This window comes from Leuciscus leuciscus (assembly GCF_965113295.1).
Source record: "Leuciscus leuciscus genome assembly, chromosome: 10".
Lineage (NCBI taxonomy): Eukaryota > Metazoa > Chordata > Actinopteri > Cypriniformes > Leuciscidae > Leuciscus > Leuciscus leuciscus.
In genome coordinates this window covers 17769747-17794603 of record NC_138734.1, presented here as the reverse complement: position 1 = coordinate 17794603, position 24857 = coordinate 17769747, and the positions used below count along the sequence as shown (strand labels likewise).

The window sequence follows — 24857 nt, the reverse complement described above, 5'->3', positions numbered from 1 at the left end:
TTTAATGGTCTCCACTCTCCCAACAAGAGAAAGGGGTAGGCTGTCCCAACGTTTTAAATCTAGTTTAATTTGATCAACCAAATTCGTAAAGTTATTCTTAAGGAGAGAACTGAAAGAGTGTGAAATGTTTACACCCAAATATCGAAACCCTGAAGGTGAAAAATTAAAAGGTAGGGTGCTTTTCTGAATTTTTTTAGCCATGCCATTTATGGGGAAACATTCACTTTTGGTAAAGTTTAATTTGTAACCTGAAAAAGAGCCAAAGTTGTCAAGCAAATGCATAATCTTGTTGGCGCAGCCAACTGGATCCTGTACATACAGCAACAAGTCGTCAGCATAGAGAGAAACACGATGTTCTGTGCCTCCCCTTTGGATCCCGCGTATAGACGAAGATGTTTTTAAGGCGATAGAAAGTGGCTCAATAGCTAAAGCGAAGAGCAGAGGGGACAGAGGGCAACCCTGCCGTGTCCCACGAGAAAGAGGAAAGAATGATGAACTATCAGCATTAGTTTTAACACTTGCAGAGGGAGCCGAATATAGGAGTCGAATCCATGAGATAATATTGTGCCCAAAGCCAAACTTTTCTAATACAGTGAATAAATAATTCCATTCCACACGGTCAAATGCTTTTTCAGCATCAAGAGAGATTATCATTTCAGAAGTCTTAGACAGAGATGGACTAAAAAGTATATTTAGCAATCGCCGGATATTAGATGACATCTGACGTCCCCTAATAAAGCCGGTCTGATCCTCAGAAATAATATCAGGAAGACATGCATCAATGCGCTTTGCCAGCACCTTCGCTAGAATCTTAATGTCAGCATTCAATAAACTAATAGGTCTATAGCTACTACATAAAGTTGGGTCTTTATTTTTTTTTAATAGAAGGGAGATAGATGCTTGATTTAATGAGGCTGGAAGAAAACCTTGCTCAAATGACTCCACATACATATCCAACAATAAGGGGGCTAACTGCGCTGAGAATTTCTTATAAAAGTCTAAGGGGAAGCCATCCGGCCCTGGAGCCTTGTTACACTGCATGAGACCAATGCAGGTGGTAATTTCATCTAGCCTGAGAGGTAAATCTAATGTTTCCTCTGTTAATGTATTAATAGTGGGTATTTTTAAATTTTGTAGAAAAGACTCCATTAAAGAAGCATCAGAAGGAGGTTGAGAAGAATAAAGACTGGAGTAAAAGGAGGAAAAGACAGAGTTAATTTTTTGAGGGTCAGTAACAAGCTTATTAGAATTGTTATCATAAATCTGCGTGATATAGCGGGATGCGGACTGATGTTTAAGCTGGGAAGCAAGGAGACGGCCTGCTCTATCCCCATGTTCATAGTATGTGGCTTTAGTTCTTTTAATCAAATATTCTGCTTTATTTGTTGAAAGCAAATCAAATTCAGTTTGTAACTTTGATCGTTTTAACTTGAGATCAGGTTTGGGATCGCTTGAATACTGTCCATCTACCTCTAAGATTGAACGGATAAGCTCTTGTTGCCGATATTTTCTAGCCTTGGCTAAGTGAGCACTAAAGGAAATGATTCGGCCACGAATAAACGCTTTAAATGTCTCCCATAGAAGAGAAGCAGACACGGTTTCTGATTTGTTCGTCTCCATGAAAAAGTCTATACTTTTGGATAAAAAATCACAGAAGTCAGTTCTAGCAAGAAGCCCTACATCAAATTTCCACTGAGGTCGGCTCTTAAAAACGGGCAAAAAGGAGATATCTAACATATGCGGGGCATGATCGGAAATAACAATGGCAGAGTAATCTGAAGAAATAACCGAAGAAAGTAGGGCTTTATCAAGAAAGAAATAATCAATCCGAGAGTAAACATGGTGCACACCAGAGAAGAAAGAAAACACCTTGTCAGAAGGATGAAAAAAGCGCCAGGGGTCTATACAGCCTATTTGATTTGTCATCGAAATTAGAGACCTGGACATAGCAGAGAGAGAAGATGATTTAGTCGCAGATTTATCAAGATTATTATTAATAACACAGTTAAGGTCCCCTCCAAAAATAAGGTGATGAGTGTCAAGATTTGGTATTTTTGAGAAAAGCATAGACATAAAAGTAGGGTTATCCCAATTTGGGGCGTATACGTTTACTAACACTACTGGAGTTTGAAAAAGAATGCCACTGACGATTACAAAGCGTCCTTCAGGATCTGAAAGTACTTGCTCTGCTAGAAACATGACTCTTTTATGTATCAGAATTGCAGTACCTCTGGATTTGCTATTAAAACTAGAATGAAATACTTGACCAACCCATTGTTTACGAAGTCTGGAGTGATCGCATGTACGCAAATGTGTCTCCTGAAGAAACATAATATCGGATGACAGTGATTTTAGATGGGAAAAAACTCTGGAACGTTTAATTTGGCCACCCAACCCACGTACGTTCCATGTAGTAAATCTAATATTGTGTCCAACCCCTCCCCCCTTAGAATTAACAGGAGGCTTGTTCATAAAACTGCAACGTAGGACATACTAATCAAAATTGGGTTAAAAAACAACAACAACAACAAAAAACAAAAACCTTTTTTAAGCTCAGTCAGGTTAGCATGTGTAAGAGACAACAATAAATGCCAAGTAAGACAAAAGAATCCTCCATCAAACATAATCCCCGAACATACCCAAAACATAAAGAACAAAAATACAAGTATGTTCAAAAATAACAAAAGAAAATCCCTTCTGATACCCGTCCACTTAGACATGGCGAGTTGCCAGAAAAACGTTATCACAACCGATTGTGTAGTGGAGTTGACTCCAACAAACAAAGAATTTAACACTAATAAGAGAATTCACTCCTGAAAAAGAGCGAACAGGGTGCAGTTAAGCAAATGTGCAGAACGAATGCACATAGCGAAGCTAGTGGCTGTAAAATTGACAAGGAAGAATATTTAAAGATAATTTATGACTGACAATCACTCGACACCCCCCCCCCCCCCTCCCTCCCAAAAAAAAAAAAAAAAAAAAAAAAAAGGGGGGACAACAAATAATAAAAATAGTAATGTAAATTAATTAAAGTAAAATGTGCATGTGTATAAATATACATAGGCTACATGCATACATATACATGCACCCACACATATTGCTCCATGAAGGAGACGAAAACAAAAAACAAAAACAAAAAACATTTAGGCATTAGAGCATTTGAGAGAGAGAGAGAGAGAGAGAGAGAGAGAGAGAGAGAGAGAGAGAGAGAGAGATGTATCTCCTTATCTTCAACGCCACTCCTTAAAAGTTACTCAGCAAAGTTTTGGTGGTAGAATTTTTCTGCAGCCTCAGGAGTGTCAAAATAGTGCTCAATGTTGTTGTAAGACACGCGAAGTCTGGCCGGGTAGATCATGCCAAAACGAACACCGCGTTTATACAGCAGGCCCTTGATGTTGTTGAACGCAGCTCTCCTGTTTGCCACCGAAACGCAAAAGTCCTCATAGAACTTGATTCTGTGTCCCTTGAAAGAAATTTCCTTTGACGATTTTGCGAATTTAAGCACAGCCTCCTTCTCCACGTAACGATGAAATCTCACTATAATCGGACGGGGATTTTGACCTTGGCGTGGTTTGGGCCTTAAGCTCCGATGGGCGCGATCAAGCTCCGGTGGGGAGGGAAGAGCGTCGCCGGCGACCTCGGTGAATAATTCTGTCATAAACTGCCTGGCGTCCTTTCCCTCAATATCCTCCGGAAGACCAACCACACGAATATTCTGCCGTTTGGACCGAGAAACGAGATCTTCCACGTTAGCTCTTAAAGTGACATTCTCTTCCGTCACCGACACCAACTTCGACTGAAGAGTAGAGACCTCCTGTTCGAGATGTGTAATCCTGTCGCTGTGGTCGGATAAGCTAGTTTCCATATCCGTGATTGTAGTCGCTTGAGTCGCCAGGGTAGACCCAATAGAAGCAATGGATGAGTGAATTGACTCCAATGACGAATTCAACAGCGCGGTGAGTTCACCAGTCATGTTTCTCCTTAGTTTATCAAGTTCGCTCACCAGTGTGTCAGTCGTTAACGGGCTTGCGGCGTCGTCCGACATCTTGCCGCTTTCATGCCCAAAATTAGGCGACTTGGTTTGAGGGTTGATTTTACCACCAGCTCGCGTACCCTTACTCATCAGGAACATATAACGTTAACAAATACCAACAGTCACTCAAAAATAGCTAAATGCCTCAAATTTAGTGTTATGAGGAAAGAAAATATGAAATTTTAGTCGGAGCACTAACACCACGCGTCTCTCCACTACATGGCAAAACCGGAAGTCTCGATTTTTCTATTTCTTACCGTCCGGGTTCTAAGAACATCAAGCCGGACGTGTTATCCTGTATTTTTGATCATTCGGAGGGCACGTCTTTTTCCGAGCCCATTGTGCCGCAAAAGCTTTTTGTTTCTGCGGTCACGTGGGCAATCGAGTCGAAGGTCCGCACAGCCTCTCAAGGGGTAACACCCCCGCCCGGATGCCCACCGGGTCGTTTATTTGTGCCAGACTGTTTAAGGTCCGAAGTTATCCGATGGTGTCATTGTTCCAAGGTAGCCTGTCATCCTGGGGTTAAGCGCACCACGTTTCTCGTTAAACAACAGTTCTGGTGGCCATCTATGGCTCGCGATGTTCGTCTTTTTGTTTTGGCTTGCTCAGTCTGTGCTGTTTCTAAGTCTTCCAATCGACCTCCTGCTGGACTCCTTCAACCGTTGTCAGTTCCTTCGAGACCCTGGTCCCACATTTCGCTAGATTTTGTTTCGGGTCTCCCTCCCTCACAGGGTAACATGGTGAGTTTAACCGTGGTGGACTGGTTCTCGAAGTCAACTCATTTCATCCCTCTGCCCAAATTGCCTTCTGCCAGAAAGACAGCGGTTGCTGTCATTGACCACGTTTTTCGCATACATGGCCTCCCGATGGATGTGGTCTCTGACCACAGTTTCCTCTGACCAAAGTCCTCAGTTTGTTTCCAAATTTTGGAGAGAATTTTGTCATTTGTTGGGGGCGACTGTTAGTCTTTCTTCTGGGTTCCATCCCCAGAGTAATGGGCAGACCAAGATTTAGAATAAATGTTGCGATGTTTAGTCGCTTGGTTTAGGGGAGGGGGTACTGTCACGGTTCATGGATCCGTGTGTTCATTTTGCGTCTATGTCTGGTGTGTTTGGGGGAATGTGGGTGAGTGTGTGGGTGCGTGTTTGTTGCCTAGTAACCACAGCTGATCAGTCTAATCAGAATTCACAGCTGTAGCTAGTCAGCCTTTAAAACAAGTAGCCTTCATCTAGCTGGCGTGTGAACTGTGTGTTGTCGGTTCGTTATTCACGTCTTGTTCTCTTTGCCAGCTCACCTTGTTTTTCTAACGCTTGTCCAGTCTACAAGGATAACCTGTCTAGAGTTACGTCAACCAGCATCCTTGTCTGAGCTTCCAAGCTGTGTTTGATTCCTGCATCTTCATCTGAGTTTCCATGCTGTGTTGGATCATCTGTCTAGAGTTGTTGTCAGCCTTATGGATCTTGTCTGACTTTCATGAGTACTGCTATCTCTGTCTTTTTCTGTCTCTAATAAACTGTTATTCGCACTTGCACTTGGATCTTGAGACTCATCATTGTGACAGTCATTTGCTGTGTCCCAATGTGAAGGCTGCAGCCTATGTCCTTCGAAGGACGCACCATGTAGCCTTCGTAGGATTTCCTAATTGTGCAACCAGGTGTTTCTGATCACCGCTCCTGGCGCCAAGCAACGGGCGAGAGGACAGCTGCCATCCTGATAATTCATTTGATATAATTGAGTAAACAGCTATGGAGTCATTTTTATGTTTTATATTTTACTGGAGGACATGGTGAGGATGTTTCAGCCCCGGCGCTGCCAGGTCATGTATTTTTCGGTTTACCCATATTGTTACGACCACTTGGCTCATACAGTGATCGCAACATAAGAAGGGAGACCACACCGCTTGCTACATTTAACAAAGAGTGTTTATTTAACAGAAAATAGAAGTGTATCAGTAAATGTAATGGTTAACCAAAAGTGTAATGTTCATCAGTAGAATGGAACGGGTGGTGAGAGGAGGTAAGTGCGACAAGCGAGGCAGCCCCCAGCCGCACGGACCGACGGCCCGAAGAGGAAAGAGACCCGCGAGCACCCGGAAGGCTTCTTTTAACAGGTCATCCATTAACCTTCACGACCAGCCTACAGCTCCACCTGTAGGACTCAAACAGACAGACAGACGGCAACCATAAAACACAGACAAACAACAAGCTGCCCAGCAGCACGGCAAAGCCGGTCATGACATCACCCCCCCCTTGATGACAGAGACCCATTTTATTGGGACTCTGAAAAAAACCCATCAAGCTCCCACAATAGCCATAACAAAATTATACAGAATCAAAAAATAAATCAACCAATTTAACTAACACTCATACACAGGAAAGACTAATTCATTCATACCACCTTCCCCAAGTGCACCTCATTCCTAACAAGACAACTGGACCAACAGTGACCATTCTCACCCACGCCACCCTTACCACATTCTGCAACCAGCAAATCCCGGTACCATGGACAGCTATTTAAGGCAAGCAGAACAGGCACAGATTGAGCGGGAAAAACAGACACCATTAAACTGACTCATCCGGGGCGCGAGAGTGCGCATCAGCTAACACATTCTCCACGCCGCGGATGTGCCGAATAACCAAACGAAAAGGTTGTAAGAATAGTGCCCAACGTAAAAGGCGTTGGTTGGTGGAACTCTTTAGTGACTGGAGGAAAGTGAGGGGATTATGGTCAGAATAAACCACAATTGGATGTAAACCCCCACCCACATAAACCTCGAAGTATTGAAGTGCCCAAATTAACGCCAAAGCCTCTTTCTCGATTACGGAGTAATTAAACTGGTGCTTGTTGAATTTTCGCGAAAAATAACAAACAGGTTTGTCAACCCCATTTTCATCGCTCTGCAAAAGAACGGCACCCGCCCCAACCTGACTGGCATCCAGCTGCAGCTGGAATGGCTGATCCAATTTAGGTGCAGCCAAGACCAGCTCCGAACTCAATAACAGCTTGGCATTTTGAAATGCCTGATGACACTCGGCCGACCAAACAAACTTAGCTGTGCCCTTCAATAAATTGGTCAGCGGGGAAACCACCGTAGAAAAGTTACAACAAAAGCTACGGTAATAACCAATCATACCCAAAAAACGCATCAATTCCTTCTTCGTGGCCGGCGGGGGAAAGTTCTCGATGGCCACGACTTTCGCATTTACTGGCCGCACCTTACCTTGGCCCACCACCTTACCTAAATAAACGACAGTGGCCTGGGCAAACTCACATTTAGCAAGATTAATAGTAAGAGTTGCTGCCACCAACCTCTGGAACAGTGCACGAATACGTGCCAGATGGTCACCCCAAGTATCGGCGTAACAGACCACGTCGTCTAAATAAACGGCACATCCCTCCAACCCAGCAACTACCCTATTCATGAGACGCTGAAAGGTTGAGGGGGCGTTCCGAAGGCCAAAACTCATCCTAGAATAAGAGTACAACCCAGAAGATGTAACAAATGCAGACACCTCCTGCGCCCTAGGTGTTAATGGTACCTGGTAATACCCTTTCAACAAATCAAATTTACTAACGTACCGTGCACTGCCAACCTGGTCCACACAATCCTCCATACGAGGTAATGGAAAGGAATCGGCTTTTGTCAATGCATTAACCTTCCTATAATCTGTACAAAACCTATATGTCTGATCCGATTTTTTAACCAACAAACACGGTGATGCCCAGCTGGAATAGGATGGTTTAGCCAGACCGTTATCGAGAAGATATTGAACACTGGCCTCCATACTTTTACGCTTCTCTAGAGGCAGTCGATAAAACCTCTGCTTAACCGGACGGGCACCCTGTGTGTCAATATCATGCTCGATTAAACTTGTACAGGTCGGAGTGTCCGAAAATAAAGACGAAAATTCAGAAATTAAAAACTTCAACTCATCGCGCTGTCCCCCACTTAAATGTCCCAACATACTATCCAGTTCAGCCAGCTTCTGCGTGTTATTCAAGCACCCATGTAAAACTGCATCGTCTGGAAACTGCACCCCATCCTCAGCTGCCACCTGAGCGACGTTCGGCAGCCCCTCTACAACAGCCAAACCCACAGGACTGTCCGCATGATCCCCCACCACCCCCGAAGATGTAGAGTAGTACGGCTTCAGCAAATTAACATGGCACAGCTGCGTTGATCTCCTACGTTCAGGAGTAGACAACAAATAATTTGTCTCAGAGACTTTACGCATGATCGTAAAAGGGCCTGAATACTTTGCTGTCAAAGACGAACCTGGGATGGGCAGCAATGCTACCACCTGATCACCCGGATTAAACACCCTGGCCTCCGCCTTACGATCATACCGCTGTTTCATTCTGTCCTGAGCCGCACTCAGATGTTCCCTAGCCAACTTCCAAGACAAAAATAATTTACGGCGGAAACCATTAACATACTCCACCAAACTGGCAGGGGTTTTTGACTGATCTAATTCAGTGCTCAAAAAAGACAAAGATGTTCGTACTTTGTGACCAAAAAGTCATTAGGACAAAACCATGTGCTTTCTTGAACAACTCCACGGGCCGCCAACAAAAGCCATGGTAAAGCCTCTTCCCAATCCTTCCTCATTTCAATGCAATATGCACGTAACAGAGATTTCAAGGTTGCATGAAAACGTTCCAGCGCCCCCTGGCTTTGAGCATGATAGGCACTGCTCAAATTGTGCTTCACACGTAACAACCTCAAAGCAGCCGCAAACGTTTTGGAGGTGAAGTTCGAACCTCGGTCGCTTTGAATTATCTTCGGGATCCCAAAAACAGAAATAAACTGTGACAAACATTTCATAATGGACTTTGTGGTTATTGCCCTTAACGCATATGCAGCCGGATACCGTGTCGCCTGGCACATTACTGTAAACAGATATGTACATCCAGTTTTCGATGGAGTTAAAGGACCTACACAATCAATAATGATGTGTTCAAACGGCGTGCCTACGGACTGAATGGGCTGTAAGGGAGCAGGCTTAATTGTAATATTAGGCTTCCCTGCCATTTGACAAAAATGACAAGTTCTCACAAACCTCCTTACGTCCCGCTTGATTCGTGGCCAATAAAAATGTTGTAGTATATGATTATAGGTCTTCTTAACACCAAAATGTCCAGACTCTATGCCATGTGCTGTTTTTAAAACTAAATCGCGATACTTGTCAGGTACCACGACCTGCATCACCTGATCTGCCACATCAGGATCAACACAAGATGACCACTTTCGAAGCAAGAGACCATTTTGCACCAGATAACCTTTACCTGGGTCAGCTGCAGCTAGAGCAAAAAATTTTCCCAGACTCTGATCCTTTCCTTGAGCTTCAACCAGCTCATCATAAGACAACGGCGCAGGTAATTCTGGAATAAACAAACCAGACACAGCCTTCTTAGACACATCAGATGGTGCACCTATCTGCGCACGAGCCATTGCACGCGTCACGGCACAGGCAGTAAAAACCTCTGGAAAATCTTGCAAACACTTATCTGGCTCCTCTAATGGCAAAGGCTCAACAGTAACCACAGGCGGTGGGGACACTAAACACCCACCCAAATTATTGCCCAAAATGATATCAATGCCATCTACAGGTAAAGAGGGCCTCACGGCAATTGTAATCTCGCCATTTACAAATCCTGAAAATAACTGAACTCTGTGCAAAGGCACCGGGAAAGACTGCAGGCCTATTCCACGAATCAAAACAAACTTCCCAGTATCTGATACTGGAGAAAATGGCAAAACTGAAGCACAAATAAAGCTCTCTGAGGCTCCTGTGTCCCTCAAGATTTTCACTGGGACTCTGTGCGCATCCCCCACCCACGAGACAAAACCGTCACTAATGAATGGCGCATAGTTCGACACATCAGACACCCCAGAAGTTTCACGCTCACCCCTAGACACAGCTCCAAGATCTTTCTCCTCACTAGCATCAGGCTGAACCACATTCAAAACTTCCGAACCAGAGAACTGATCCACATGAAACACAACAGGCCCCTCTGAATGCACAACAGAAGACACGCAACCAACAGCTTTTCCATTTGCAGTTCTGACCTTATTTCGCGCACCCAACACTGGACACTCTCGCTTCCAATGTCCTCTTTCCAAACAATAATTGCACCTCTCACCAACAACCTCAGTCTCCCGTGTTTTATTCTTCATTAAATGATCAAATTTAACCGGACCTGATCGATATTCCCTATGGCCATATTCATAACGTGGAAAATACTCACGTACTTTACTTTTGTGCGTCAACACAAAACCGTCGGCGAGAACAGCAGCCTCCGCAACAGTCTTAACTTCATGCTCATTCACATAAATAGCTATTCTCTCAGGCAAGATATTTTTAAACTGTTCCAGAATCAGCAAATCTCGCAGCGCATCAAACGTTTCCACACCCTCAGCGGCAAGCCAACGATTGAAAAAACTACTCAAATCTCTTGCCACTTCGGTATGGGTTTGTCTCTCACCTTTTCGCCAATTTCTGAAACGTTGCCGATAAGCTTCTGGAACAAGTTCATAACATTTTAAGACTGCCTGTTTTACGCTATTATAATTCTTTCTCTCGGCAGGTGCCAAAGCCACAAACGCCTCCTGCGCGCGACCCACTAATACAGTCTGCAAAAGCACTGTTTTGTCCTCGTCCTCCCAACCACAATCAGTGGCTATGTTTTCGAATAAAGAAAAAAAAATATCCGGTTCCCGTTCGTTAAATTTCGGCAGGAACCTTATCATACCAGCTAGATCTGACTTACCGGTAGAATTTCGATCAATTCTCCCCTCAGAAAGTAGTCTCAGCCTAGTTCTTTCTACGTCTCGTCCCTGTTCTTCACTTCTAAGTTTTTCTAATTCTAACAAACGGTCTTTCTCTTTTTCATGCACTTCCAAACGTTTCTGCTCACTTTCCTGCTCTAAACGCTTCTCCAGCATCTCTTGTTCCTTCTCCAATTTAAATTGCTCAAATTCCAATCTCTTTTGCTCCAACTCTAATTTCTTTTTCTCCAATTCTATATCCATCTCTATCCTCAACAGTTGTTTTTGTTGTTCAAAGGTTAAATCGCTTGATTTAAGCTGCATTTTAGGCTTAACGATAGACTCAGGAACAGCAGCAATCTCGTTAATTTGTATTTGTGGACTAGGACTGATTGGGGTTACATCAGGCAAAACCTGCTTCTCTTTTAAGAACTCGCGAATAAAACCCACAAATTCCTTCTTCTTGGCGGATTTAAGTACGGCCGGCAACTCAATCGCGTAATACTCGGCCACCTTTAACAATTGTTCCCTAGTTAACCCCACCAACAAACGCTCAGACGGAGCTGCTAAAAACTCCTCCAACATGACCATCAGTACACTTTCCAATCCACAACAAATCCAGCCAAACCGGTTATAAAGTCGATACAGTTCAGGTAACCAGACAGACTAATGCTGGAGCAGCCCCCTAACATTCACCCCCCTACTATCCTAACCTATCTTCACACCAAAGTCCAAGAACAAGGATAATTCACTCACCCATACCGCTGGAGTCGTACTGTCCCGACAAAGTCACTCCAGCCGGTGCTCCACGGCGGTGCCCTCGTTCAGACCTCAGTGACAGTAAGCTAGACCCACAACGCCAAAGCGCACTAATTGGGGACAAAACATGGCTCCACAAAATTTCCCGTCCAGCCACCCAAACTGCTACCGAACCTTACTCACCGAACGACTGAAACAAAAACGCCCCTTATCTCAACTCTCCCTCCTAAACACACACACACACAAAAAATCAGTGTGGCTCTCCCAAAACAATCCGCGAGCTTGACAGACTCAACCTACTTCACTCATTCATAAACCGGCTGAATTACCTAACGCAGCACTACACATGCTAGTAGCCTACTACTAGGAATTAAAGCAGCCTAACGTTACTTATCAAACTTAAAGACTAAACGGACCCCCATATGTTACGACCACTTGGCTCATACAGTGATCGCAACATAAGGAGGGAGACCACACCGCTTGCTACATTTAACAAAGAGTGTTTATTTAACAGAAAATAGAAGTGTATCAGTAAATGTAATGGTTAACCAAAAGTGTAATGTTCATCAGTAGAATGGAACGGGTGGTGAGAGGAGGTAAGTGCGACAAGCGAGGCAGCCCCCAGCCGCACGGACCGACGGCCCGAAGAGGAAAGAGACCCGCGAGCACCCGGAAGGCTTCTTTTAACAGGTCATCCATTAACCTTCACGACCAGCCTACAGCTCCACCTGTAGGACTCAAACAGACAGACAGACGGCAACCATAAAACACAGACAAACAACAAGCTGCCCAGCAGCACGGCAAAGCCGGTCATGACAATATGGAAAAGGTTTGCTAAAAACACCTGTGATTCTTATATGTTCCAACAGAATATTGTAAGGGACATATATGCTGCAAAAACCACATATATAAATATTAATGTATTTTTAATCATATTATGTCATATATGTTCTCCATACCCCTTGTGAAAAAAAAGTGCACTTAAGTGTACTTTTATAAAGTGTACTTATTACATAAATAATATACTTTAAATATATACACTTAAGTGTGAATTAAATGCCATCTTTTCGGCGCACTTAATGCACATTAAGTGTAATTAATTAAAAATATATCATATATTAAGTTGAAATAAAATGTAATAAGTTGCCATTAAGAGTGATTTTTTGGAACAACTTAATTGGTACTTTATTACAACTTTATATATACCTTCATAATTGCTTCTAGTGTTTTTAAAATATACTTAAAGTGCACTACAAAATGTAATGTACGGAAGCCCTGAACCGCAACGTAAAAAAAAAAAAAAAACGTTAAAAAAAATAATAATAATACGTAAAAAAAAAAATATGTAAAAAAAAAAAAAAAATGCTATCATTTCGAGATTAAAGTCGAAATGTTTCGAGATTAAAGTCGAAATGTTTCGAGATTAAAGTCGAAATGTTTCGAGATTAAAGTCGAAATGTTTCGAGATTAAAGTCGAAATCTTTCGAGATTAAAGTCGAAATGTTTCGAGATTAAAGTCGAAATCTTTCGAGAATAAAGTCTTCCGTAGAAGTTGTGTGTGTGCTTGCCGTTATTTCACATTGCCGCACAGGCATTCATGCGTGTGCGTGTGTGTAAATACATGCGCTTGTGAAGTCGAACTGCCGTCTATAATAGACACCGTACGTTCTGGATACATTTTAAGTGCATCATTCTGTATCCAATCATTTGGCCGGATCCCGTGATTTCCTCAAATATGATAACCACTGGTGGTTGAGGAAAGATTCCCTGAAATGATTGTAAAGCGCTTTTAAGTGTAGGCCTACAGTAGACATATGAAAGCGCTATATAAATGCCTCATTCATGCATTCATTCATTCATTCATAAAGCTGGATATCTTGATCCAGTCTGACAGTATATTTTATAAAGTCCTATAGCTGTCATGTTGGTAGACCTGTAGAATATCCCTTTGTTGAAAGCCCAGATAAAAGTAAAAAGCTATTATTTTGTGTAGATCCAGTTTACATACACACACACACACACACACACACACACACGCACGCACACGCATGAATGCCTGTGCGGCAATGTGAAATAACGGCAAGCACACACACAACTTCTACGGAAGACTTTATTCTCGAAAGATTTCGACTTTAATCTCGAAAGATTTCGACTTTAATCTCGAAAGATTTCGACTTTAATCTCGAAACATTTCGACTTTAATCTCGAAACATTTCGACTTTAATCTCGAAACATTTCGACTTTAATCTCGAAATGATAGCATTTTTTTTTTTACATAATTTTTTTTTTTTTTTTTTTTACGTAATTTTTTTTTTTTTTACGGATTTTTTTTTTTTTTACGTTGCGTTTCAGGGCTTCCGTAGTAATGACATGCAATTAATGTGATTTAAAATATACTTTAATGTCAGTTAACAATACACTTAAGTGTGAATTAAATGCAATATTTTCGACACACTGAATGCACATTAAGTGCAATTAATTTCAAATATATCACATATTAAGTTGAAATAAAATGTAATAAGTTGCCATTAAGAGTGATTTTTTGGAACAACTTAATTGGTACTTTATTACAACTTTATATCTACTGTCATAATTGCTTCTAGTGTTTTTAAAATATACTTAAAGTGCACTACACAATATAATGACACGCAATTAATGTGATTTAAAATATACTTTAATGTCAGTTAACAATACACTTAAGTGTGAATTAAATGCAATGTTTTCGACACACTGAATGCACATTAAGTGCAATTAATTTCAAATATATCACATATTAAGTTGAAATAAAATGTAATAAGTTGCCATTAAGAGTGATTTTTTGGAACAACTTAATTGGTACTTTATTACAACTTTATATCTACTTTCATAATTGCTTCTAATATCTTCAAAATATAGTTAAAGTGCACTACACAATATAATGACACGCAATTGATGTGATTTAAAATATACTTTAATGTCAGTTAACAATACACTTAAGTGTGAATTAAATGCAATGTTACAATCAACAAAACTAAATGTAAAACCCTCTAAATTTACTGACAAAATAATCTCTAAAAGAAATACATAAAAACCTTTCTGTTGATGCACAAGAAAACCCAAAGAAACACTATGCATAAACACAAACAGTTTTGGAAAGAGACCTTTGGGTAATGCTGTACAAAAATATAATAGTTACCTACTTCAGTTAACATGAACTAAGAATGAATAATATTTTAAGCATTAGTCTAAGTAAGATAATATTAGTCTTGGTTAGATCATGTTGGCTAAAAAAATCAACTAATATTAACAAATGAGACCTAATTAAAAGTGTTACCGAACCATGTTATTTAGCTCTTAAAGAGATACTCCACTTTAAAATGAAAATTTTGTCATCATATACTTACCCTCGTGTTGTTTCAAACCTGTATGAATTTCTTTCTTCTGCTGTACAGAAAGAAAGATATTTAGAAGAATGTTAGTAACCAGACAGTTTTTTGTACCATTGATTTTTTTTCTACTGTGGAAGTCAATGGTACCAAAATCTGTCTGGTTACTAACATTCTTCTAAATATATTTCTTTCTGTTCAGCAGAAGAAAGAAATTCATACAGGTTTGAAACAACATGAGGGTGAGTATATGGTGACAGAATTTTCATTTTAAAGTGGAGTATCTCTTTAAACCTTTACCAGCACCAACATTAAACAGGACCAAATGCTTACTCCAGCATTACAGTGAATCTAAGTTGTCAAAAAAAAAAAAAAAAAAAAAAAAAACACAAAAACCAAATTGATTGGTCACCCAATTTTTTAAGTTGTTGGAAAGTGCTGTTTATGTCAATGTTCCAGATGTTCTCCAGAGTATATGTGAATGGAAATGTTTCAAAGATGCAGGAAAGTCAGAAAAAATGCCTTGAGGAAAAAAACAAAAACAAAAAACACAGAAAATTTGTTTATAATACAGATCCAGTCCATTATTATATTTGGCTCAATTGAATGAAAGAGATAGATATACAGTTGCGCTTCAAAGTTGATATACACCTTGCAGTATCTGCAAAATGTTAACAATTTTTGCAATAAAAGGGATCACAAAAATGTATACGTTTTATTTTTATTTAGTACTAACCTGATGAAGCAGTTTATTCTGCAAGGTGTATGTAAACTTTTGACTGTTAACTGTTGATAAATTGTGTGATGTGATTGATTACCTCAGTCACCAGGGCCACATCGTAGTAGAAAGCTGGGCAAGGTTCCTTCTATTTCCCACAAACACCAGGATTCCACTGACTACGCCATCTTTACTGACACTGGGCTTAAAGTGATTAAAAATAGAGAACCTTTTTATTGCTACTTTACAGGGAATTAAGCATAACTTTATCAATTACACAAATATAGATATATGACCCATGCAAACCCAGGACCAATGCAAATTAAGAAAGGAATTCTTAAGCTTGCCCCACATAGCTATCTTCATGAAGGATGTTCCTGTTCCTGTATTTATCAGGGTTGACACAGCAATGCTGCAAGCCTTCTTCTTTTGGTTTGTAACCTATAAAAAATATGATGATTATAGGGGCATGTGCAAATGCACAGGTGGGAATGTATTACTTGCACATGCAAAATATTCAAAGCATTTAAAAGCTATAGGGATAACGTTAGTTAGTGACTTGAAAGTAGTGTTTTAGCTTGATCAGGATGTGCTGTCATGATAAATCTTTTAACATCACCTCATCAATACAGGTCTGTGATTCCACACCGCTTGCACTGTATCTCCAATAACAAATATGAACTGATCCTGCAAAATGAATGTTTAAATCCAGATAAACACAAAAATATTACATATTCCAAAACAAATAGTAATTGAACAACTCTTTAAATACAAAATGAAATTGAACATATTACAAGCATTTTTTCTAGAGAGTGGGTAATATATTACATTTTTATGGTGATTATAAGGTTGATTATTTGTATTAAATGTATAAACGTCTTCGAGTGTTACAATATTGGATCAGCATTCAGCAATGTTTTAGTAGCTTGTTTAAAATAATTTAAAAAGTCGGTTTAGTTAAAAAAAAAAAAATCAGCAACCAAATTCCTCGAACACGACCACACACGCCTTCCTCACATTACAATGTAAGACATTATTAGAATGCAATCATATATAAATTATTGAAAACATGATTAATTCACCTCCCGAGTCTAACGTTAATGACTGAGTTTATAATATCTGCGATTAAAATGTACTCAGCAACTGACATGTTACGGTGAAAAAGCATCAAGATATACTTACTTGACTGATTATTTGCAGCATAACGTCTCATCTGCAAACAAACATCCAAACGTGGTGCTCCTTTTGTTCTCTTGTTTGGCTAGCTTCAGTATCATCACGCATTGCAAACGGATCGCAAAACACAACAGCGCATTTTTCAAACTCTAGTGAAGTATAGAGCGTCATAATGACGTAGTATTTCTCGCGCATGCGCATTAAACAACATGTTCATATATCATGCATGGTTAAATGTTATTTCAGCTTTTCTGGTTAAGTTGAAGTTGTTCTAACTCATTGTGTTGTTAAACTCTGTAAGTTCACAAAACTTTATTCATTAACCTAACTAAAAGTCAATCTTTTTTTTAATGTAGTGTAGTGTGATTAAAATTAAATGTATTTTAACTGAATTTAAATGCAAATTCATTTTGTTTACATTTGTTTAACTTTTGCTCTCAATTAATACAATTAAATGTGTGTTTAATTGACTTAGAACAACATAATGAAACTGAAAGTATTATGTTCACAGATGTAAAGTAGCTACAACACATTACTATTAGGCTCCTCTCATATATTACATTTTATTTTCAAATATTATGTAGAAAGCTGACACAAGTTGAGTTCATAGAGCAAGGGCTGGTGATAAAAATGTGAACAATAAGTTGTACTGGATTATACTGTATTAGTAGATGTATTGGAAAAATACATTTCAACTGCATAATGCACACAGTATATATTATAGACAAAACACATTTAAAATACATTAACAAATAAATTTTGGACAACACACTTGAGTTGGAATTAAAATCAATTATTTTCCATGTTTTCCATTAAAACTGTTATTTTATATATTAGTCAATACATCAAAATAAATTTCCTTTAATAACTTATAACTTTACCTTTAATACATTTAAAACACTATAAATCATAATTATTTAAAATGTATGTTTAAGTAAAACTTAGTAGACATTACTGTCACAGTTCTGTTCTGTTCTGTCTGAATGTTTTTGTCACTGGTCACATGTTTTCCTTTGTTCTGTTTTCCCGCCACTCCTTGGTTTCCATGGTTACCCTCATTAGTTAATTTGTATCACCTGGTTTCTCGTTAGTCTTGTCAGCTGTGTCTTGTTTCCCTGATCTGTTTCCCCTTGTATTTAAACCCTGAGTTTGACCTTGTTCAGTGTCGGTCAATGTTTTATGTTAGGCTTTCTTTGCCTGAGCACATGCTCCCTGTTCCTTGTTTTTGTGAGATTGTAAATTAAAACCTTGGATTACTTCATCTGCGAGTTTGCCTCCTACTTCATCTACCCTGCAGCCTGACAGATTGACCGACCATCACAAATAAGATGTGCTGGGATCGACTCACAGAGGTGATTAAGGAGAGCCACGACCTGCTGGATTATACGGTGAAGTTCTGTGATATGGCTAAAGACTGGGATGTAGGTGATGAAACTATTATCACTGCATATATGATCGGTGCAGTAAGCATCGATCCTCGTCCTCTCCCCGATTTCTCGGGGTTGAGCTGGAGGGAAGCGGTTGCCAGCTGCTGGGAGAGTTTTACCTCCAAGTACGCTCCACATCCAGCCAGCCCAACCAATTCAGAACCAGTCGCCAGTCCAGTTCCAAGTCTTGTTCCGAAGCCTGCTCCGAGTCCAGCACAGTTTAAAAAGATTGCCTGGCCCAGAGCACGAAAGCTCATCTCCAATAGTGCTGATCTGGCGTCGAAGATGTTTGACCCAGCTTGGGTGTCCGTCAGAGGAACTCTCTGGTTTGCCCCACAATCCGTCAAGGCAATTGATCCAGTTCCAGATCCAGAACCCGATCCAGAGTCCAAATCTTCCGTCAGCACCACCGAATCAAGTGAGTCAAACCCAGATGATTCAAGTGTGTTTCGTCCTCGTGACTCAAGCGAGTCGAGTCCAGTTCCGAGTCCAGTTCCGAATAAAGAAGTCGCCTGCCCTGTCGAGCAAGAGTCAGAGCCCTCTTCGCCGCTGGTCCCGTCCAGCACCGAGCCTTCTTCACCGCTGGTCCCGTCCAGCACCGAGCCTTCTTCACCGCTGGTCCCGTCCAGCACCGAGCCTTCTTCACCGCTGGTCCCGTCCAGCACCGAGCCTTCTTCACCGCTGGTCCCGTCCAGCACCGAGCCTTCTTCACCGCTGGTCCCGTCCAGCACCGAGCCTTCTTCATCGCTGGATCTGCCCAGCACCGAGCCCTCATCGCTGCCCAGCCCAGTATTCTCCAAGTGGCTGTTCCCACCCAGCCTCCCTCTCCCACCTCCTCTGTTTGAGTCATCCGGATCTCCTGCCCTGCCTCTGCTGAGCCCTGTCGACCCTGCTGCCCATCCACAGCTACCCGCCAGTGTTGCTGTGGAGCCGCCTCCGGGACTCCAGGCCTCAGCATCGCCCTGGTCAGTGGATCCCCTGTCCTTGCCTCAGTCCCCTGAACCTCTGACTCCACCTGGGTCCTCCGACCCTGCAGCTTCTCTTTGGCTCATTGTGCCCTCACCTCCGCCGGGTCTTGTCAACCCTATAGCTCCACCAGGCTCACTCCTCCTTCCTTCCTCGCATTGGTCAGCCGTCACCCTGGTTCCACCTCGGGATTCCGTGCTGTCGTCTGCGCCTCTGCCCTGCATCCCTTCTGCTCCACCGGGCTCCGTCTTCCCTCCTGCTCCTCAGTCGTCCTCCCTCGCACTGGTTACGCCACGGGCTTCCAGAGCCCCTTCTCCGCCTCGGTCCCGTGAGCCTGCAGATCCGCCTTGGCCCTCCAGACCTGTGGTGTCGCCTCGGCTCTGGGTCCCTCTGGCTCAGTTGGGGATACCTGGAACTCCGGCTATGGCTTCTCCGCCATGGCCACCCGAAGGATCAGCACCACCATGGCCACCCGAAGGGTCAGCACCACCATGGCCACCCAAAGGGTCATCTCCACCATGGCCACCCGAAGGGTCACCACCGCCCTGGACACCCGAGGGTCCGACAGCTCTGCCCTGGCCACGCCCACAGCCTGCTCCGCCCTGGTCCCCTGACCAGCCTGCTCCGCCTGGACCGTCCTGGAGTTCAGGATGCCCACCCTCCCACCCCTTTGGATGTTATACGGCGCAAGGACGCGCCTTTGGGGAGGGGGGTGTACTGTCACGTTTCTATGTTTTGGTTTAGTTTTGTGATCTAGTTTTCCCCTGTCTTTTTGTGATTTTTGGTTTTGTCCGGTTTTCCCCAGTCTGTTTAATTAGTAATTTCACTCACCTGTGCCCTGTTAATTATCTTGTTAGTTCCTGTGTATTTAAGTTCCTGTCTGCATTCAGTTTATTGTCCGGTATTGTTTGTTGTAACCTGGTTTGTGTACCCTCTTCCTCTGGAATTAAACACTACTTATTTGTATCTCTGTCTTCGTGAGCTCCTTTTGAATCCGCCTTACGCAGCGCGTTACAGAATACCGGACCACAAAATTAATATGGAGGACTACCTTTTCCAGAATGGTCGTTCGTTGGAGGAGTATGTAGAGATTTACCTGGGACTCTATCAGGAGATGAGTTGGAGCGAAAATACGCTCAAACATTACTTCTGGAGTGGAATGGATGACATCCTCAGCGCGATGATGCTGTTAGGTGAGGATCACCTTTCTTTCGTTGAGTTCCTTGACCATGCTTTGTGGGTGTGCGGATCCTCCCTCACTGTGGGAGTCGTTGAGAACGAGGAAAACGTAATCTCCGACAACTCAGGAATGTCAGCCGATCCAGTTCATCACGCCAGTCCAGCCGAGCCTGCACTTCACGCCAGTCCAGCCGAGCCTGCACTTAACGCCAGTCCAGCCGAGCCCGCCGCCGAGCTAGAGACTGGGAACATCACGCCTGCAGAGAGGTTTTTCTCGCTGGTTCCGCCTGGCTTGGATCTCTCTTCGCCGCTGGTCCCGTCCAGCACAGAGCCCTCTTCGCCGCTGGTTCCGTCCAGCTCAGAGCCCTCTTCGCCGCTGGTTCCGTCCAGCTCAGAGCCCTCTTCGCCGCTGGTTCCGTCCAGCTCAGAGCCCTCTTCGCCGCTGGTTCCGTCCAGCTCAGAGCCCTCTTCGCCGCTGGTCCCGTCCAGCTCAGAGCCTTCTTCGCCGCTGGTTCCGTCCAGCTCAGAGCCCTCTTCGCCGCTGGTTCCGTCCAGCTCAGAGCCCTCAGAGCCGCTGGTCCCGTCCAGCTCAGAGCCCTCTTCGCCGATGGGTTCGCCCAGTTCAGAGCCTTCGTCACAGCTGGTCCCGTCCAGTTCAGAGCCCTCTTCGCCGCTGCTCCCGTCCAGCTCAGAGCCCTCTTCGCCGCTGGTTCCGTCCAGCTCAGAGCCCTCTTCGCCGCTGGTTCCGTCCAGCTCAGAGCCCTCTTCGCCGCTGGTTCCGCCCAGCACAAAGCCCTCACCGCTGGATCCGCCCAGCACCAAGCCCTCACCGCTGGATCTGCCCAGCACCAAGCCCTCATCGCTGGATCTGCCCAGCATCGAGCCCTCCTCGCTGGATCTGCCCAGCATCGAGCCCTCCTCGCTGGATCTGCCCAGCATCGAGCCCTCCTCGCTGGATCTGCCCAGCATCGAGCCCTCCTCGCTGGATCTGCCCAGCATCGAGCCCTCCTCGCTGGATCTGCCCAGCATCGAGCCCTCCTCGCTGGATCTGCCCAGCATCGAGCCCTCCTCGCTGGATCTGCCCAGCATCGAGCCCTCCTCGCTGGATCTGCCCAGCATCGAGCCCTCCTCGCTGGATCTGCCCAGCATCGAGCCCTCCTCGCTGGATCTGCCCAGCATCGAGCCCTCCTCGCTGGATCTGCCCAGCATCGAGCCCTCCTCGCTGGATCTGCCCAGCATCGAGCCCTCCTCGCTGGATCTGCCCAGCATCGAGCCCTCCTCGCTGGATCTGCCCAGCATCGAGCCCTCCTCGCTGGATCTGCCCAGCATCGAGCCCTCCTCGCTGGATCTGCCCAGCATCGAGCCCTCCTCGCTGGATCTGCCCAGCATCGAGCCCTCCTCGCTGGATCTGCCCAGCATCGAGCCCTCCTCGCTGGATCTGCCCAGCATCGAGCCCTCCTCGCTGGATCTGCCCAGCATCGAGCCCTCCTCGCTGGATCTGCCCTGCACCGAGCCCTCATGGCTGCCCTGCACCGAGCCCTCATCGCTGCCCTGCACCGAGCCCTCATCGCTGCCCTGCACCGAGCCCTCATCGCTGCCCTGCACCGAGCCCTCATCGCTGCCCAGCACCGAGCCCTCATCGCTGCCCAGCACCGAGCCCTCATCGCTGCCCAGCATCGAGCCCTCATCGCTGCCCTGCACCGAGTCCTCATCGCTGTCCAGCACCGAGCCCTTTCTGAGACCCGGGACTTTCCCCAAGTATTTTTTTGGGGGGGGCCATATGCCTCCGTCCTGGCCACTCGAGGGATCACGGCCACCCGAAGGGTCCTCATCGCCGTGGTTGCCCGAGGGGACCGCACCGCCGTGGCCGCCCGAGGGGACTGCACCGCCGTGGCCGCCCGAAGGGTCTTCTCCGCCGTGGCCGCCCGAAGGGTCTTCTCCGCCGTGGCCGCCCGAAGGGTCTTCTCCGCCGTGGCCGCCCGAAGGGTCTTCTCCGCCGTGGCCGCCCGAAGGGTCTTCTCCGCCGTGGCCGCCCGAAGGGTCCTCTCCGCCGTGTCCACGCCCTCAGTCTGCTCCGCCCTGGAGGCTTCCTGCCATGTCTCCCCCGTCAGCCTCCAGGGCGCCCACCCTCCCACCCCTTTGGTCTTTCTACGGCGCGAGGACGCGCCTACCGGGAGGGGGGAGTTATGTCACAGTTCTGTTCTGTTCTGTCTGAATGTTTTTGTCACTGGTCACATGTTTTCCTTTGTTCTGTTTTCCCGCCACTCCTTGGTTTCCATGGTTACCCTCATTAGTTAATTTGTATCACCTGGTTTCTCGTTAGTCTTGTCAGCTGTGTCTTGTTTCCCTGATCTGTTTCCCCTTGTATTTAAACCCTGAGTTTTACCTTGTTCAGTGTCGGTCAATGTTTTATGTTAGGCTTTCTTTGCCTGAGCACACGCTCCCTGTTCCTTGTTTTTGTGAGATTGTAAATTAAAACCTTGGATTACTTCATCTGCGAGTTTGCCTCCTACTTCATCTACCCTGCAGCCTGACAATTACAAAGTGCATTTTTTAAAACATGCACTTAAGTGTTTATAAATATTGTCATGTAAGTGTTCTTTCTTTAAGTTACATTTAATTAGACATTATTAAAAAGTGCATTTGTAAAAAGTGCACTTAAGTGTGTTTATAAAAATTATGATGAAAGTGTACTTTCTTTAAATTATGCTTAATTAGACATCATTACAAAGTGCATTTTTAAAAATGCACTTAAGTGTGTTTATAAATATTGTGATGAAAGAGTACTTACTTTAAGTTAAACTTAATTATTACAAAGTGCATTCGTAAAAAGTGCCCTTAAGTGTGTTTATAAATATTATGATAAAAGTGTACTTTATTTAAGTAAAACTTAATTAGACATTATTACAAAGTGCATTTTTAAAAAGTGTATTTAAGTGTGTTAAGAAATATTGTGATGAAAGTGTACTTACTTTAAATTAAACTTAATTAGACATTATTACAAAGTGCATTTTTAAAAATGCACTTAAGTGTGTTTATAAATATTGTGATGAAAGTGTACTTACTTTAAGTTAAACTTAATTAGGTATTATTACAAAGTGCATCTATAAAAAGTGCACTTAAGTGTGTTAATAAATATTGTCATTAAAGTGTATTCCCTTTAAGTACACTTAAGCGGTCTTTAATTTTAATTTTATTATATTATCTACAAGTGCACTTTTCAAAAAGTATACTTTGATTATTTTAAGCACACAAAAAGTGCGCTTTCAATACAATTAAGCACACTTCTTTTTCACAATGGACAACTAAAGCCATATAGATTTTCATGATGTAAAAACATAGGAAAATAATGTTAATTTAATATGAATGTCCAGCATGGACGTGTATAAAACACAGTGCAGTTTACCAGTCAGTATAAGGCTGTACTTCACTCATGCTTGTTCTTATATTGTCCTAAGTCGAGCCTTACGCCTGTAGTCAATCATGGTTACTGTATACTGTATAATCAGCCTTAGATGAAACACAACATTTAAACTACACACACAAGCACACATTTTAATTACAAAATTATTTATTAGAGTGTGTTCTACAAGATACAGTTGCATATTTCACATCAATAATTTTCATTTTAAATCCTGCATCACCAGATTTCATTTTCATTTGTGACAATTTCTCTAAACTTTATCACAGTACTAGTATACAACAGGTCTATTCTTAACCTACAAACATAAAACTTTCCTAAATGTCGAAGTGATTCGTATGCGTATCACTCTAAAAAATAATTCAGTGGCTTAGTAAATATCACATTAATAATTAACTTTATTAACTTAATAAAATCTCTGAATATCATTTACTTGATAGTTTGAGTTGAACCACTGTAAAAACTGTTACTTAGATTCAACTCAAAAAAATTAAGGCAACATTTTCCAACTACTTTTTGCAAGTTTAGTGAACTAACTGATATTTTGAGTAAGGACAACTTAATAATGTGCATTTCAATGTATGCAAAAATATTAAGTAGCATTTTCAGAAAAAGCCAATAAATTGAGTACAATCAATGTAAAACATATCAGCATATTATACACATTAGACTTAATTAAAATAGGTAACATTTAAATGAAAAAATACTAGTTAATGTCTTCTGATTTATTAATTTTGACCATTTCTTTGTTTTGGAACGGCTTCAAATAATTAGGTGCTACTATGTCAATTTACAACATTTATTAAATCATTGCAGCTTATAAACTGCTGGTAAACACATTTACAGTACAGTGTGTACATAATATTGAAACATTTTAACACTTACATTACAGTTCACAAGCATGATCATCTCCTCAACTTAAAAAGTACAGCTTAGCATAATACCTTTACAGCGTGTGTAAATATTTTTAAACATCTTTAGTTAAACATCTCACTGATCCCACTAACTGACCAGTTTTTAAAGTGCAGCTTCACAGCAGGGCTA

At 42.9% G+C, this 24857-nt stretch overlaps 1 long non-coding RNA gene across 1 annotated transcript; it reads right to left on the bottom strand.

The window, feature by feature from the left end:
• Window positions 1-15098: 15098 nt before the first annotated feature.
• LOC309508572 lies at window positions 15099-16784 on the bottom strand. Its single transcript, XR_014209562.1, has 3 exons — window positions 16264-16784; window positions 15745-16085; window positions 15099-15448 (listed from the first exon to the last, which is right to left on the bottom strand). It is a non-coding gene; the product is annotated as an uncharacterized lncRNA (long non-coding RNA).
• Window positions 16785-24857: the final 8073 nt, after the last annotated feature.